This window comes from Gossypium arboreum, chromosome 7 (assembly GCF_025698485.1).
Source record: "Gossypium arboreum isolate Shixiya-1 chromosome 7, ASM2569848v2, whole genome shotgun sequence".
NCBI lineage: Eukaryota > Viridiplantae > Streptophyta > Magnoliopsida > Malvales > Malvaceae > Gossypium > Gossypium arboreum.
Window position 1 is genome coordinate 97,667,390 of NC_069076.1, and position 14,300 is coordinate 97,681,689.

Genomic DNA, 14,300 nt, shown 5'->3' on the forward strand with positions numbered 1-14,300 from the left:
CACGAAACCACTATTCCGATTAGGCCCTAATTCGGGATATTACAACTCTCCCCCCTTTAAGGATTTTCGTCCCCAAAAATCTTACCAGTAAACAGGTGTGGGTATTGGTTTCTCATAGTTTCTTCGGGTTCCCATGTAGCCTCTTCTGCTCCATGCTTTTGCCACAACACTTTCACAAGTGCAACACTTTTGTTCCTTAGTTGTTTGACCTCTCGAGCTAAAATCTTAATCAGTTCTTCTTCATTGGTCATGTCTGGTCGTAGTTTGATTTCTGTCGGTGAAATTATATGTGAAAAATTTGAACGATACCGACGTAACATAGATACGTGGAACACATCATGAATCTTTTCTAATTTAGGTGGTAATGCTAGCCGATATGCTACCGGTCCAACTTTTTCAATTATTTCATACGGTCCAATAAAACGCGGACTTAACTTGCCCTTCCGTCCAAATCTAAGGACTTTCTTCCATGGAGACACTTTCAAAAATACCTTATCACCATCTTGAAACTTGATTTCCTTTCATTTCAAATCCACATAAGATTTCTGTCTATCTGAAGCAGCTTTCAAACAATCTCGAATCACTTTCACCTTTTCTTCGATTTCTTTTATTAGATCAATTCCATAAATCTGATTTTCCTTGAGTTCAGTCCAATACAAAGGCGTCCGACACTTACGACCATACAATGCTTCATAAGGTGCCATTTTCAAACTCGTCTGATAACTATTATTATAAGCAAATTCTACCAACGGTAAGTACCTTTCCCAACTACCTTGAAATTCCAATACGCAACATCTGAGCATGTCTTCAAGAATCTGAATTACTCTCTCTGATTGTCCATCAGTTTGTGGATGAAAGACAGTGCTGAAATTTAACTTTGTACCTAATGCCTCTTGCAACTTTTGCCAAAACCGTGAAGTAAATCTCGGATCTCTATCCAAAATGATTGACAAAGGTATTCCATGAAGTCTAACAATCTCATGGATATACAATTCAGCCAACTTATTAAGAGAATAATCCGTACGTACCGGAATAAAATGAGCTTATTTAGTCAGTCTGTCAACTATTACCCAGATGGCGTTTTTCTTCCCCGGAGTTAACGGCAACCCTGATATAAAATCCATAGTAATTTGATCCCATTTCCATTCAGGAACCATGATAGGCTGGAGTAATCCCGAAGGCACTTGGTGTTCAGCTTTCACTTGTTGACAAACTAAGCATTTTGATACAAACTCGAAAATATCTCTTTTCATTCCACTCCACCAGTACATTTTCTTCAAGTCATTATACATTTTCGTACTGCCCGGATGAACCGCCAAACAGCCATTATGTGCTTCATACAAAATCTTTTGAATCAACTCATCATTTTTGATTTTACAAATCCGATTTTTAAACATCAAGCAACTATCGAACCGATTCAAATCGATCCCGTGTCGACTTCACCTTTATTTTCTCTTGGCTAGCAAATCTTCATCATTTTTCTGAGCTTTAGAAATCTCTTGTAAAATTATCGGTCTTGCTCTTATCTCTGCTAGAATCGAACCATCACCTGATATCTTTAACTGAGTATTCATAGCTCTCAAAACAAATAACAACTTTCTGCTTAAAGCATCGGCAACCACATTCGCTTTTCCCGGATGGTAGTCAATATTAAGCTCGTAATCTTTCAACAACTCCAACCATCTTCATTGTCTCAAATTCAAGTCTTTTTGTGACATCAAGTACTTAAGACTTTTGTGGTCGGTATATACCCGGCACTTTTCACCATAGAAATAATGTCGCCAAATCTTCAAAGCAAACACCACTGCAGCCAATTCCAAATCGTGAGTAGGATAATTCCTCTCATGAGGTTTTAACTGCGTCGAAACATAAGCCACCACTTTTCCTTCTTGCATGAGTACACACCCCAAACCATTTAGAGAAGCATCACTATACACCACAAATTCTTTACCTGATTCGGGTTGTACTAACACTAGTGTCTCTGTTAATAACTTTTTCAATTCTTCAAAACTCTGTTGACATTCTTCCGTCCATTCAAATTTAACATTCTTTCGGAGTAGTCTAGTCATAGGAGTAGCAATTATAGAAAATCCATTTACAAACCGCCGATAATGCCCGGCTAGCCCCAAGAAACTTCTAACTTCGATTACATTTTTCGGTAGTTTCCAATCAACAATAGCTGAAATTTTACTAGGATCAACCCGTATACCATCACCTGAAACAATATGACCCAAAAATCTAACTTCCTAGAGCCAAAATTCACTTTTACTAAACTTAGCATACAGCTGCTTATCTCTCAAAGTTTGCAAAACTATCCTCAAATGCTCAGCATGCTCTGTCTTATCTTTTGAATAAATTAAAATATCATCAATAAACACCACAACAAATTTGTCCAAGTATGGCCGAAATATGCGATTCATTAAATCCATAAACACAGCAGGAGCATTTATCAACCCAAATGGCATAACTAAAAACTCATAATGACCGTACCTTGTTCTAAAATCAGTTTTAGGCACATCCGACTCTTTTACTCACAGCTGGTAATACCCAAATCTCAAGTCAATCTTTGAAAACCATGTCGCTCCTTTTAGCTGATCAAACAAATCATCAATTCTTGGCAACGGATACTTGTTCTTGATTGTCACCTTGTTTAATTGCCGATAGTCAACACACAATCTCATAGAACCATCTTTCTTTTTCACAAATAACACGGGAGCACCCCAAGGTGAAAAACTTGGTCTCACAAAACCTTTATCAGTCAACTCTTGCAACTGTGACTTTAATTCTTTCAACTCTGCTAGTGCCATTCTATATGGAGCAATCGAGATTGGAACTGTTCCCGGTATCAAATCAATACCAAATTCTACTTCCCGATTGAGGCAAACCCGCAATTCTTCCGAAATACGTCCGCAAATTCACACGAACCCAAGACGATTCAACTTTCTTTTCAACTTCTTTTGTATTAATTACATACGCCAAATAAGCTTCATAACCCTTTCTCAAATATCTTTGAGCCGACATTGAAGAAATCACACTAGACAGTGCCTCTGATTTATCTGATTCAACCCGTAGAGTTTCACCATTTTCACACTTTAATTCTATAACCTTTTCTTTGCAATTTACTATAGCATAATGCAATGTCAACCAATCCATACCCAAAATAATATCAAATTCATCAAACGGCAACAACATTAAGTCGTCCAGAAAGTAATGACCCCGAATCATTAAAGGGCATTTCTTGCATACTTTATCAACTATCACACATTTGCCTAGTGGATTCGACTCTCTAATCATAAATTCTGTGTTCTCAACAGGTATATTCATACTAGACACCAATTTCATGCATACATATGAATGAGTAGAACCGGGATCAATCAAAGCAATAACATTAACATCATAAAGAGAAAATATAAAGGTAATCACAGCGGGTGAGGAAACATCTTCACGCGCTTTAATAGCATAAGTTCTAGCCGGAGCCCTTCCTTCAGATCTAACTGCTGCATCTCTAGCTACATTCTTATTGCTTGCTTCATTCCCAGCTTTTCTTGGATACCTTCCCCTCAAATCCGCACCACTTGCTTTTGTATACTGAAATTTTTCTTTCTCAACTCTCTCTGGGCAGTCTCTAATAAAATGATCCGGAGAACCACATCGAAAACATTCATTTGCTCTGCACGGACCAAAATGATTTCTACCACACCGCTGGCACTCGGGTTTAACAAATCTAGGGTTCCCTACACTGGCCGCCAAAGTAGTCTGGGACTTAGGACCCACATTTTGCTTCTTAAAATTCCCATATGATTGCCCAGATGAAACTTGGGAACGAGGATTCATATTTCTTGACTTTCCAGGTTGCTGTGAGGGTGCATTACTCATTGGTCTTTTCTTCCAATTTCGTGTCTCAGATTCTACCTTTTTCTTTTCCTTAAGTAATTCTTCAGCCTTGCAAGCTCGATTGAAAAGTACCACCATTTCTTTTAGTTCAAGGATCCCAACAAATACCTTGATGTCTTCGTTGAGCCCGTCTTCAAATCGTCGGCACATCTTGGCCTCTGTAGGTACATATTCTCTGGCATACTTGCTCAATCGAACAAACTCTCTTTCATATTCTGTGACTGTCATATTACCTTGCTTCAGCTCAAGAAACTTTTTACGTTTCTAATCAATAAATCTTTCACTAATATAATTCTTTCGAAACTCTTCTTGAAAGAATTCCCAGGTTACCATCTCTTTTGGTACCACCGAAATCAAAGTCTTCCACCAATTATAAGCTGAATCCCTCAACAAAGATATAACACATTTCAAACATTCTTCAGGTGTACAAGATAATTCATCAAATACCCGGATAGAATTTTCAAGCCAGAACTCTGCTTTCTCAGCATCGTCATCAATATTTGCCCTAAATTCTTCAGCCCCTTGTTTACGAATTCTATCAACTGGAGTTCTGTGAAATTTTATCATATCCACACCCTGAGGCATCGGAGGTATAGGTTGAGGAATTGGGAGAGGTGGGGGAGGTCGTACATTTGGGTTCGTCTGAACGAACTCGAGGTACCATGCACTTATCATTTGGAGAAAGGCTTCCGATTCCTTTCTCCTCCTCCCCGACCAACAGAGGGAGGTGGATTTTCGATCGGCGCTACTCCTTCAATGGAGTGGCGATTACTCTCTACTTCATCTCCCACAATTGGATTGGGATCCATTTACTATATAAAATCATTTAAAAGGTTAGAAGTCGTCACACTATCACAATTTATACATATGGCATGTATAGCAAAATCCGTACATATAACACGTAGTCCGAGAACCGACTAAACCTGCTCTGATACCACTAAATGTAACGCCCCCACGCCCGAGACCGTTTCCAGAGTCGAGCTTGAGGTGTTACCGAGCATAATTTATCAAATTAAGAACTTCAATCATTTGTTTCTACATTCACAGCTTTCTTGCTACCTGCGTCATAGTTACAAGAAAAATCATATCTCGAGTTACGAAACTCAAAATCAAGATCCATAAATTTTCCCTAAATTTAGACTCGTATATATATTTACTAATTTTTTTCTAGAATTTTTGGTTGGGCCAATTAGTACAGTTTATTATTTAAAGTTACCCCTGTTTCAGGACTTGACTGGACTGACCTCTGTTTACTACGAACCATATTTCTCTCTGTACAAAATTTATATGACTATGCCGTTTGTTTATCCTGAAAATAGACTCAATAAGGATTCTAAGAATATAAAATAAACCACATAATTATTTTTTTACAATTTATGATGAATTTCTAAAGTTGAAACAAGGGATCCAGAAATCGCTCCGGGCGCTGTTTCACTAAAATTCAAATATCTTCTAACATATAATTCCTTTACCTGTTTCGTTTGTTTCATGTGAAACTAGACATATTAGGCTTCAATTTCATATTTAATCCATCACCAAATTTCATTTCTATGATTTTAGCACGACATGCCTATTATAATACAGACCATATAATGAAATAAAAATAAATCTTATTTTCGGATCGGATTTGTAGTCCTGAAACTATTGTTCTGATTTCACTGAAAAATGGGCTGTTACAACTCTCCCCCTTAAAGATTTTCATCTTCAAAAATCTTACCAGTAAAAAGGTTCGAATACTACTTCCTCATAGCATCCTCCAGTTCCCAGGTAGCTTCTTCAATACCATGTCGCTGCCAAATAACTTTTACTAAAACTACCTTTTTATTTCTTAACTCTTTTGTTTCCCGTGCTAAGATTTTGATTGATTCTTCACTATATGTCATATCAGGCTAAATCTCTACCTCTATCAGAGAACTAACATGTGAAGGATCGGATTGGTACCATCGTAACATAGACACATGAAAAACATTATGAATCCGATCAAATTCTGATAGAAAAGCTAACCGATAAATAACAGGTCCAATTCTTTCTATAATATCATATGGTCCAATGAACCGTGGACTCAATTTTCCTTTACGACCAAACCGGAGAACTTTCCTCCAATGCGACACTTTTAAGGATACTTTGTCAACAACTTGAAATTCTATTTCTTTCCATTTAAATCAGCGTAGGACTTTTAATGATCAGAGGTTGCTTTCAAACTGTCCCAAATTACTTTCACTTTTTCCTCGATCTCTCTGACCAAGTCAACTCCGAGTAACTTTTTCTCACTAAGTTTTGTCCAGTACAATAGAGTTCTACATTTTCAACCATACAAAGTGTAACGCCCCAAATTTCTCTAATTTCGGCTTTTGTAATTGTTGGGCTTGGAAATATCTAAACGATTGGGTCTGTGTTATTTTTGGCTTTAAACATGTTGGGTTAGGTGGTTATGTGCTCTGGGGTGTGTTTGGGAGGTCCTAAGTTCAAGCTTTAACTTGGGCTAAAATTTTGGCTTTTATTTGAATAAAGCCTTACTCTTGTCTAATGGGCTTAAGTTTAAATGTTAGTAAGATTATATCATAATGGGCCTACTGGTCTAATGGTTTATCGCGACTTTCGTGACAGGTAAGTTTTATATATTTATAATTAATCATTCTTGAACTAACTATTATCACGATGTAGGCAAGTGTACCTATCGAATAGTAGTATAGTTTTAGCAAGACCGGATTGTCGAACCCAAAGGAACTAAAAGTACTAGTGATGACTGTCTTTTTATTATCTAGCCTAAGAATAAAGGTGTTTTTGTTTAACTAACTAATTATCTAAACTAAGAATTCTTAGAAAATAGAATTGGGGAATTACTTTTGGAAAAACGATTGAATTAAGACAATACCAAAGGAAGAATCCACCTAGACTTTACTTGTTATTCTGGCTCCGAATCGGACGATTTATTCATTTAACTTGTTCCATAGAGATCCCTAAGTTATGTTATTATCCCTATTCAAGACTAATAACGTCTAATCCCTAGATTGAATAATTGAGTCTTTTCTCTAATTAACACTCTAGGGTTGCATTAACTCGATCTATGGATCCCCTTTGTAACGCCCCCACGCCCGAGACCGTTGCCGGAGTCGAGTTTGAGGTGTTACCGAACATAATTTATCAAATTAAGAACTTCAATCATTTGTTTCTACATTCACAGCTTTCTAGCTACCTGCGTCATAGTTACAAGAAAAATTATATCTCGAGTTACGAAACTCGAAATCAAGATCCACAAATTTTCCATAAATTTAGACTCGTATATATATTTACTAATTTTTTTCTAGAATATTTGGTTGGGCCAATTAGTACAGTTTATTAGTTAAAGTTACCCCTGTTTCAGGACTTGACTGGACTGACCTCTATTTACTACAAACCATATTTCTCTCTGTACAAAATTTATATGACTATACCGTTTGTTTATACTGAAAATAGACTCAATAAGGATTCCAATAATATAAAATAAACCACCTACTTATTTTTTAAAAATTTATGGTGAATTTCTAAAGTTGAAATAGGGGATCCAGAAATCGTTCTGGCGCTGTTTCACTAAAATTCAAATATCTTCTAACATATAATTCCTTTACCTGTTTCGTTTGTTTCATGTGAAACTAGACATATTAGGCTTCAATTTAATATTTAATCCATTACCAAATTCCATTTCTATGATTTTTTGTAAATTTTCAAACTCACGTCAATGTTGCTGCAATGTTCTGTTTATGACAAATTTCATCTTTTCATGAGTTTTTATGGACTAGATAACATATTAACCTTCCATGACATCAAACATGATCTAACTTAGCTATTTCCATGACTTATCAATATCAAGCATTTTCTCAACCAAATAATGGCCATATCACAAAATTATTTACACAAAATAGGTATATTGCTATACATGCCATACTTAAGTTTTACAAGCCATTTACCAAAAGAAGTCCTTCGGATAGTGTGATCGAACCTTCGACCAGTCCCGATTCCTGAGCCGGCTTGTTCAAAACTACAATGAATGAAAAGGAGGTAGTAAGCATAAATGCTTAGTAAGTTCATATGCAAATAACAAGTAACATAACAACACAATTATACCAAACAACCTTAGCATGGTATCACCAAAACATATATCACATTTCTAAACATCATTCATCATCTTACCATCTTATCGTTGTTGTATAAATTTTCAACCCGAGGGTTAAGTACGTACCTGTCCAAAGTGTCCATTTCACAACACTTACCAAAACGTCACTTGCATTTTAAGTGTTCTTCCATTTCACTAGAAATTTTACCCGTTGAACACATCAGAATATAACTCGGATACATGGATAATTTGCACATAAGTGCCACATATGTAATCAAGCAATCATGTAACCCGCCCCTAAGTGAAATCGGACTCAACTCAACGAGCTCGGGTGTTTGCATCCATAAGTGAACTCGGACTCAAGTCAACGAGTTCGGATGCCTAGTTACATCTCACGAACTTGAACTCAACTCAACGAGTTCGAACATTCACATCCATAAGTCAACTCGGAGTCAACTCAACGAGTTTGGATGCTCAACCATCCTAGTGACATGTCACTTGTATCCTAATCTATTCCTAAGGTTCAAACGGGATTTTCCTTGAACACATATCCTTGCCATCTTCCGTAAAATACCGAAATCAATACTCGGTAGCACTTTATATTTAACAAATAATACACATAATTTGCATTTTATTCAAAAATAACCACAAAGCATATATTTCATGAAAAAAATCAGCATATCATATAATTAACATCAATAACTTAAAAATAACAATTATGCTACATTATTTACTCATGAACTTACCTTGATACCAAAATATAAAGATTTTGCAATTTAGTCCACAATCTTTTCTTTTCCTCGATTGAGGTCGATTCCACGTCTTTCTTGATCTAAAATAACACATTTAGCTTATTTAATACTCACATTATCAGATCAGTCTTCAATTCAAATTTTAGAAAAATTACAATTTTACCCCTAAACTTTTGCATATTTACACTTTTGCCCCTAATCTTGGGAATTAAACTTAATTCCTTATTCTTACGTTTTATGACATGCTGGTCATTTTTCCCTTCTATGGCAACATCAGATTCTACCTCTAACATGTATTTATGACTACTAAGTATTTTTACCGATTAAGCCTTTTTTACTCGTTTTCACTCAAAACCGAGTAGCAAAAGTTGTCTAACATAATTTAAAACCTCATATTCTGTCATAAAACACCAAAATACACAAATTTCACCTATGGGTATTTTTCCAAATACGAACCCTAGGTCGAATTAATGCTAGCATAAGCTTAATCGAGCTATCGGGATTCCAAAAACATAAAGAACATTAAAAATGGGGCTTGGAATCACTTACTATGGAGCTTGAAAATTGAAGAAAACCCTAGCTATGGAGAGAGAAAAATTCGGCAGCAACTACATAAAGAAGATGACTATTTTGTGTTATTTTTCCCTTTTTAATTCATTTAATATCCAAATGACCAAAATGCCCCTCCATAATAAACTTTCAAAAATTCCTTCCATGTCCTAACTTTGTCCATGAACTTAAAATTGGTCAAATTACCATTTAAGACCTCCTAATTAATATTTCAAAGCAATTTCATACTAAAAACTTCTAGAATGCAAGTTTTGCAACTTATTCGATTTAGTCCCTAATTTCAATTTAAGCACTTTAGGCATAGGATTTCATCACGAAATTTTCACATAATCATGCAATCATATCATAAACATCAAAATAATTATAAAATAATTATTTCTATCTCAGATTTGTGGTCACGAAACCACTATTCCGATTAGGCCCTAATTTGGGATATTACACCCTTATTAAGTTTCACCCTAATCCGGTGAAATCTTGTCACCCTATGTCTAGGCGCGCAATCAACTCCGTTTAATTATGACAAATGTAGTCTTAGACAGGGTCTATTCCTCCTCTGAATAAGAGCTTATCTTGAATCAGTATCCTGGGATATCAAAACAAGAATTAAGAACACATAATTAAGAACAAGTTAAATATTTATCATACGATTTAGAAAATAATAACAAGATTTGTCTTAGGTTTAATTCCCCTTAGGTATTTAGGCGATTTAGTTTATAAATAAAATGGAAAATATCTCATTAGAATAATGAGTACAAAACATAAAGAAAACCCAAAACTCCTGTAGGGAAATTGAAGGGAGATCTTCAGTCTTGATGAAGAATTCAGCTTCTGAGATGGATCAATCGGCCTCCCTTGAGCAGTTCCCTACCTCATTTTCTTTGTGTCTCTTTTCCTCTTCCTCTAGGGTGCATTTATAGGCTTTGGAATGCCTAAGAACCCTCAAAATTATCCTTTTCCGAGTAGAACTCAACTTGGGCTCGACAGGGACACGACCATGTGAGTCGTGCTTCGATTCTGCCAAATTGACACGGCTGTGTGGTATGCCCGTGTAAGGAAGTCCAGGCCGTGTTGATTTTGTACTTTGGCCTAATTTCTCCGTTTTTGGCTCGTTTCTCATTCCTTTCGCTCTCCTATGCTCACCTAAGTATAAAACATGAAATTAAGGCATTGGAGCATCAAATTCACCAATTCTAAGGAAAAATCATCCATAAAGTGCATTAAGCATGGGGTAAAAATATGTATAAATTACGGTTTATCAAATACCCCCACACTTAAGCATTTACTTGTCCTCAAGCAAAATTCTCAACTCATAATCAAAATAAATTTTTCTCATCTTATAATTACTATCGATAATATCTCAAAATAATCCATAGGTTATCATACATTGAAAATTTAGCTGAAAGAACATCAAAGTTTCATACATTCCAAGTTAAGTATTTAGTCATGCAAAACTTAAGCATCTCCCCTTATCTAAATGGTTACCTTGATTTGAAATCTCACGGAGTCTAACATCCTCACTAAAGATTCACTCAAATCACTCAAAGTGTTTAAGGACAATGAAAGTAGCACTCAACAGTCAATATGAAAAGTTATTACCATATGCTTGAATGAAAATCACATCTCCACCACTATAAATTTAGATGATACATCAATCAAAAGGTCTTTAGAGCGTTGTAACGTGGCTTTGGTTAGGGGATGTAGTCACAAGCTGAAAGAAATGCTTAGAATCGAGATTGAATTTAAAAATCACTTAACTAGAAAAAGATTTAATCATTACTTGCGTACAACATACACAGTTTTTTTTTAAGTACAAGTTAAATAACATAGACTAACTATTAAGAACAAGACATAGCTTAGCAACTATTTCAATTCAAATTTCGACAAAAAATAGGAATCAAATTTAATTTAGGGGATTTCAACAATAATGAGGATTTCAACAATAATGGGTTAAGTGTTAATATTAAGGATAATAGAATAAATGGCTTGTTAGGCTCAAAGGGGTTCACTAGGGGTTAATCGTGGAGGTAGGCTTTTCATGGCATGAGTGGGTTAATCCTAAGTGCCTTAATCATTTTGACATATCAAATCAAATGGTGTGGTCTTGACATGCATAATCAAGCAAGTTTTAGAATAACAGTTCAATATTGATGCACTCAAAGCAATAATAAAAGTGAGCATGAAAGAATTAATAGATGCTCAAAATGCTTAAAAATCTTACAAAAATTGTAGCTTTTTTATGTTTAAAACTTGTGAATTCCAACTCAAAGTAATACCTAAACTTTGGGGAAACAACCTAAAATTTTAAATTCTTAAAAATCAACTTATCATGCTCGATTCTCTAATGTATTAAAGTTTAAACAATCAATGCATAAATGCCTATGTTTTAATTCAAGATATATCAATAAAATTCATAAATCAATCAAAATTTATCCTAAACATGATATGAGAGCTTTTCAAGAGAACAAGGCAATCATTCAGAGATTTTTCTGACAATGAAATGAATACTCCCCCACACTTAAGATGTACATTGCCCTCAATGTACAAAGATAGATATATAGAAAACAATATAAAAATAAGTTATGGAGAGAAGTGAAACTTCCTGAGTGATGAATGAATTTCCTTGAAATGGAGTTTTGGAGAATAATCGGCGTGAGGGTGGAGGAGGATACTCCAGCGGTGGTAGAGGTTCGTTAGTCCATAAGTTCTATGCCAAAAGAATATTATATCTGAAATTGGTTATGGTAGTGGTCGAGCAGGACATGGCAGTCGTGGAGAACCTTTCCCAGTGGAGTTTCGAGTCCTTGAGTAATAATGAGCTTTGGAGCTTTTTATAACTATGATAGCATCAAGAACTCTTTTAGAAAGTATATAAGGAAGAATGAATACTCGTAGGAAATAGCCGGAATTCAAAATTGTTAAATAAAAATTATAAATCCTAATAAAAATAAGATGAAAGAAAAATAAAAAGTAGTCTTAAAATAAAAGAAAAGTAAAAACATAAAATAGTAAATAAAAATTTAAACAACTTCATCGCTAAACGTTTCGCGAGGTGGGGGTGGCGATGAGATGTGGAGATGCTGACAGATTTGCTGTAGAGTAGCATCAATGTTGTCAAATCGTTGAAAACACTACTGCTCGAATCGAGTGAGGCGTTTAGAAATGCCAGCATATAAAGTCGCCGCATGAACTGGACGAGAAGGTGATGGTGGCTGAGACGGTGGGTCCTCGTGCTATGGGGGGACATCATCAGATATGTCCTCGGGGGCCTCCTCCTCGGTAGATTAGGTGAGATGATATTGAGGAGGGTAGGTTCCTCGGCGCTTTTCGATCATCCCCATACTTAGCATGCTCGAGATGCCCTGAGGAGACATCTGGCCAATGAGGGTCAAAGATGATTATTAGGTCGCGGTGCGGAGGAGCCCGAAGTGTCGAGCCGATCGAGTAACATAGGGGCCAATAGAAATGACCCCCGTCCTATGTCGCTCCGTCTGGTGCTGAATGGTGAGGGCAATGAAATAAGCAAGATCGATGACGTGCCCGTGTGACATACACCATAGAAAGTAGGCGTCGTGAGTGTTGACGACGCCAGTGCTCTCTTGCCTTCCTGTAATGGTGTGAGCCAAAATGGCGTGAAGGTACCTCAGGGATGGAGGGAGAACCGATGCCTTGGAGCGGCTAGGATTATAGGTGGCTGCACCTGGAACTAGTGCGTCCCAGCACCGTGAAGGAGAACGATGGATGTGGCAATTAAGAGCATCTAAGTTATTCTCCTCCTTGAACTCCTCCGTATATAAGCCCAGTGCAGTACCAAATTCTAGGACGCTTAGCTAGCGGACTAATCCACCTTGGCGAACTTGAACCGTACTGGGATTATCGTAGTTCGTCATCACAGTCTGAAGATGAAATGTTGAGCATAGTTTCATCGTGAGCTTGAGATATGTTGGCTCGATGATCCCAAAGAAAAGCTCCCAAGGGTCAGTGGTTAGGAGGGCCCGAATCGCATCAGCCAACTGAAGTTGTTCTACTGCAGCCCAGTCGATGAAGTTGCCCGTAATTAAAGGTCGGGCCCAGAGTATTTGGAAAAGTTCTTCTTGGGGCCCGATGGGGAATTACAGGAAAAGATGGCAAATTTTTACGGTAGGACCCAAGGAAGATGACGCTCCCTTTTTTTTCTTTGAAACAGGGACAGCGGCCTTTTTACCACGTGAAGATGACATGGTACCTGCAATTAGAATCAGCACTTCGTCTTGATGAGTAGACAGGGTAAAATGCGACTTAATTCGAGGAGGAAATTCCATAAATATGTTCAGCCAAAACTACTAAGTTTAATTAAAACAATAAGTTTAATGGCATACTTTTGTGGCATGAGCATGGTGATATAAGTAAAAAATGGCAAAGAACGGAATGCAACATACTATATGAATAAACAGAAATGTCAACACAAGAGGCATGAATATGTCAACTATCCTAGCCATGAATATTCACTTCTAACTAATCAAATGAAGTAGAGAAATCATGTAATGAGTAAGAATTTGAACACGAAAAAGATGATAACTTGTTCTATAAATGAAATTTTAGTGATAGAAAGATGAAAATAAAATGAAAAATATAGATTACTATGATAAATAGCATTATAAATATGTGAAATAGTAGAGAAATGAGTAGACAAACGCTAGAAATGGGAGAATGAGCGTCAAAAATGGAGTTGAAGGCGACGCACGGGCGTGGCGGGGAGGGCGTATGGACTTGCAGCGGCTAGTGTTAGGTTTTTTTGGTGAAGAAAACAATGAATAGTGTAGCCTATTTATAAATTTTAGGGCACACGGCCGGGTAACAAGCCCGTGTTCCCCAATTTTTTCCCGTGTGATTCACGAATTTTGAATTTGGGTGCATCTAATAATTTCCCCACGCCCGTGTTCCTTGAGTGTGTTTGTGCACACAGCTGTGTTACACAGCCGTGTCTGGCATTGTTCGCTTCTCCCACGTCCGTG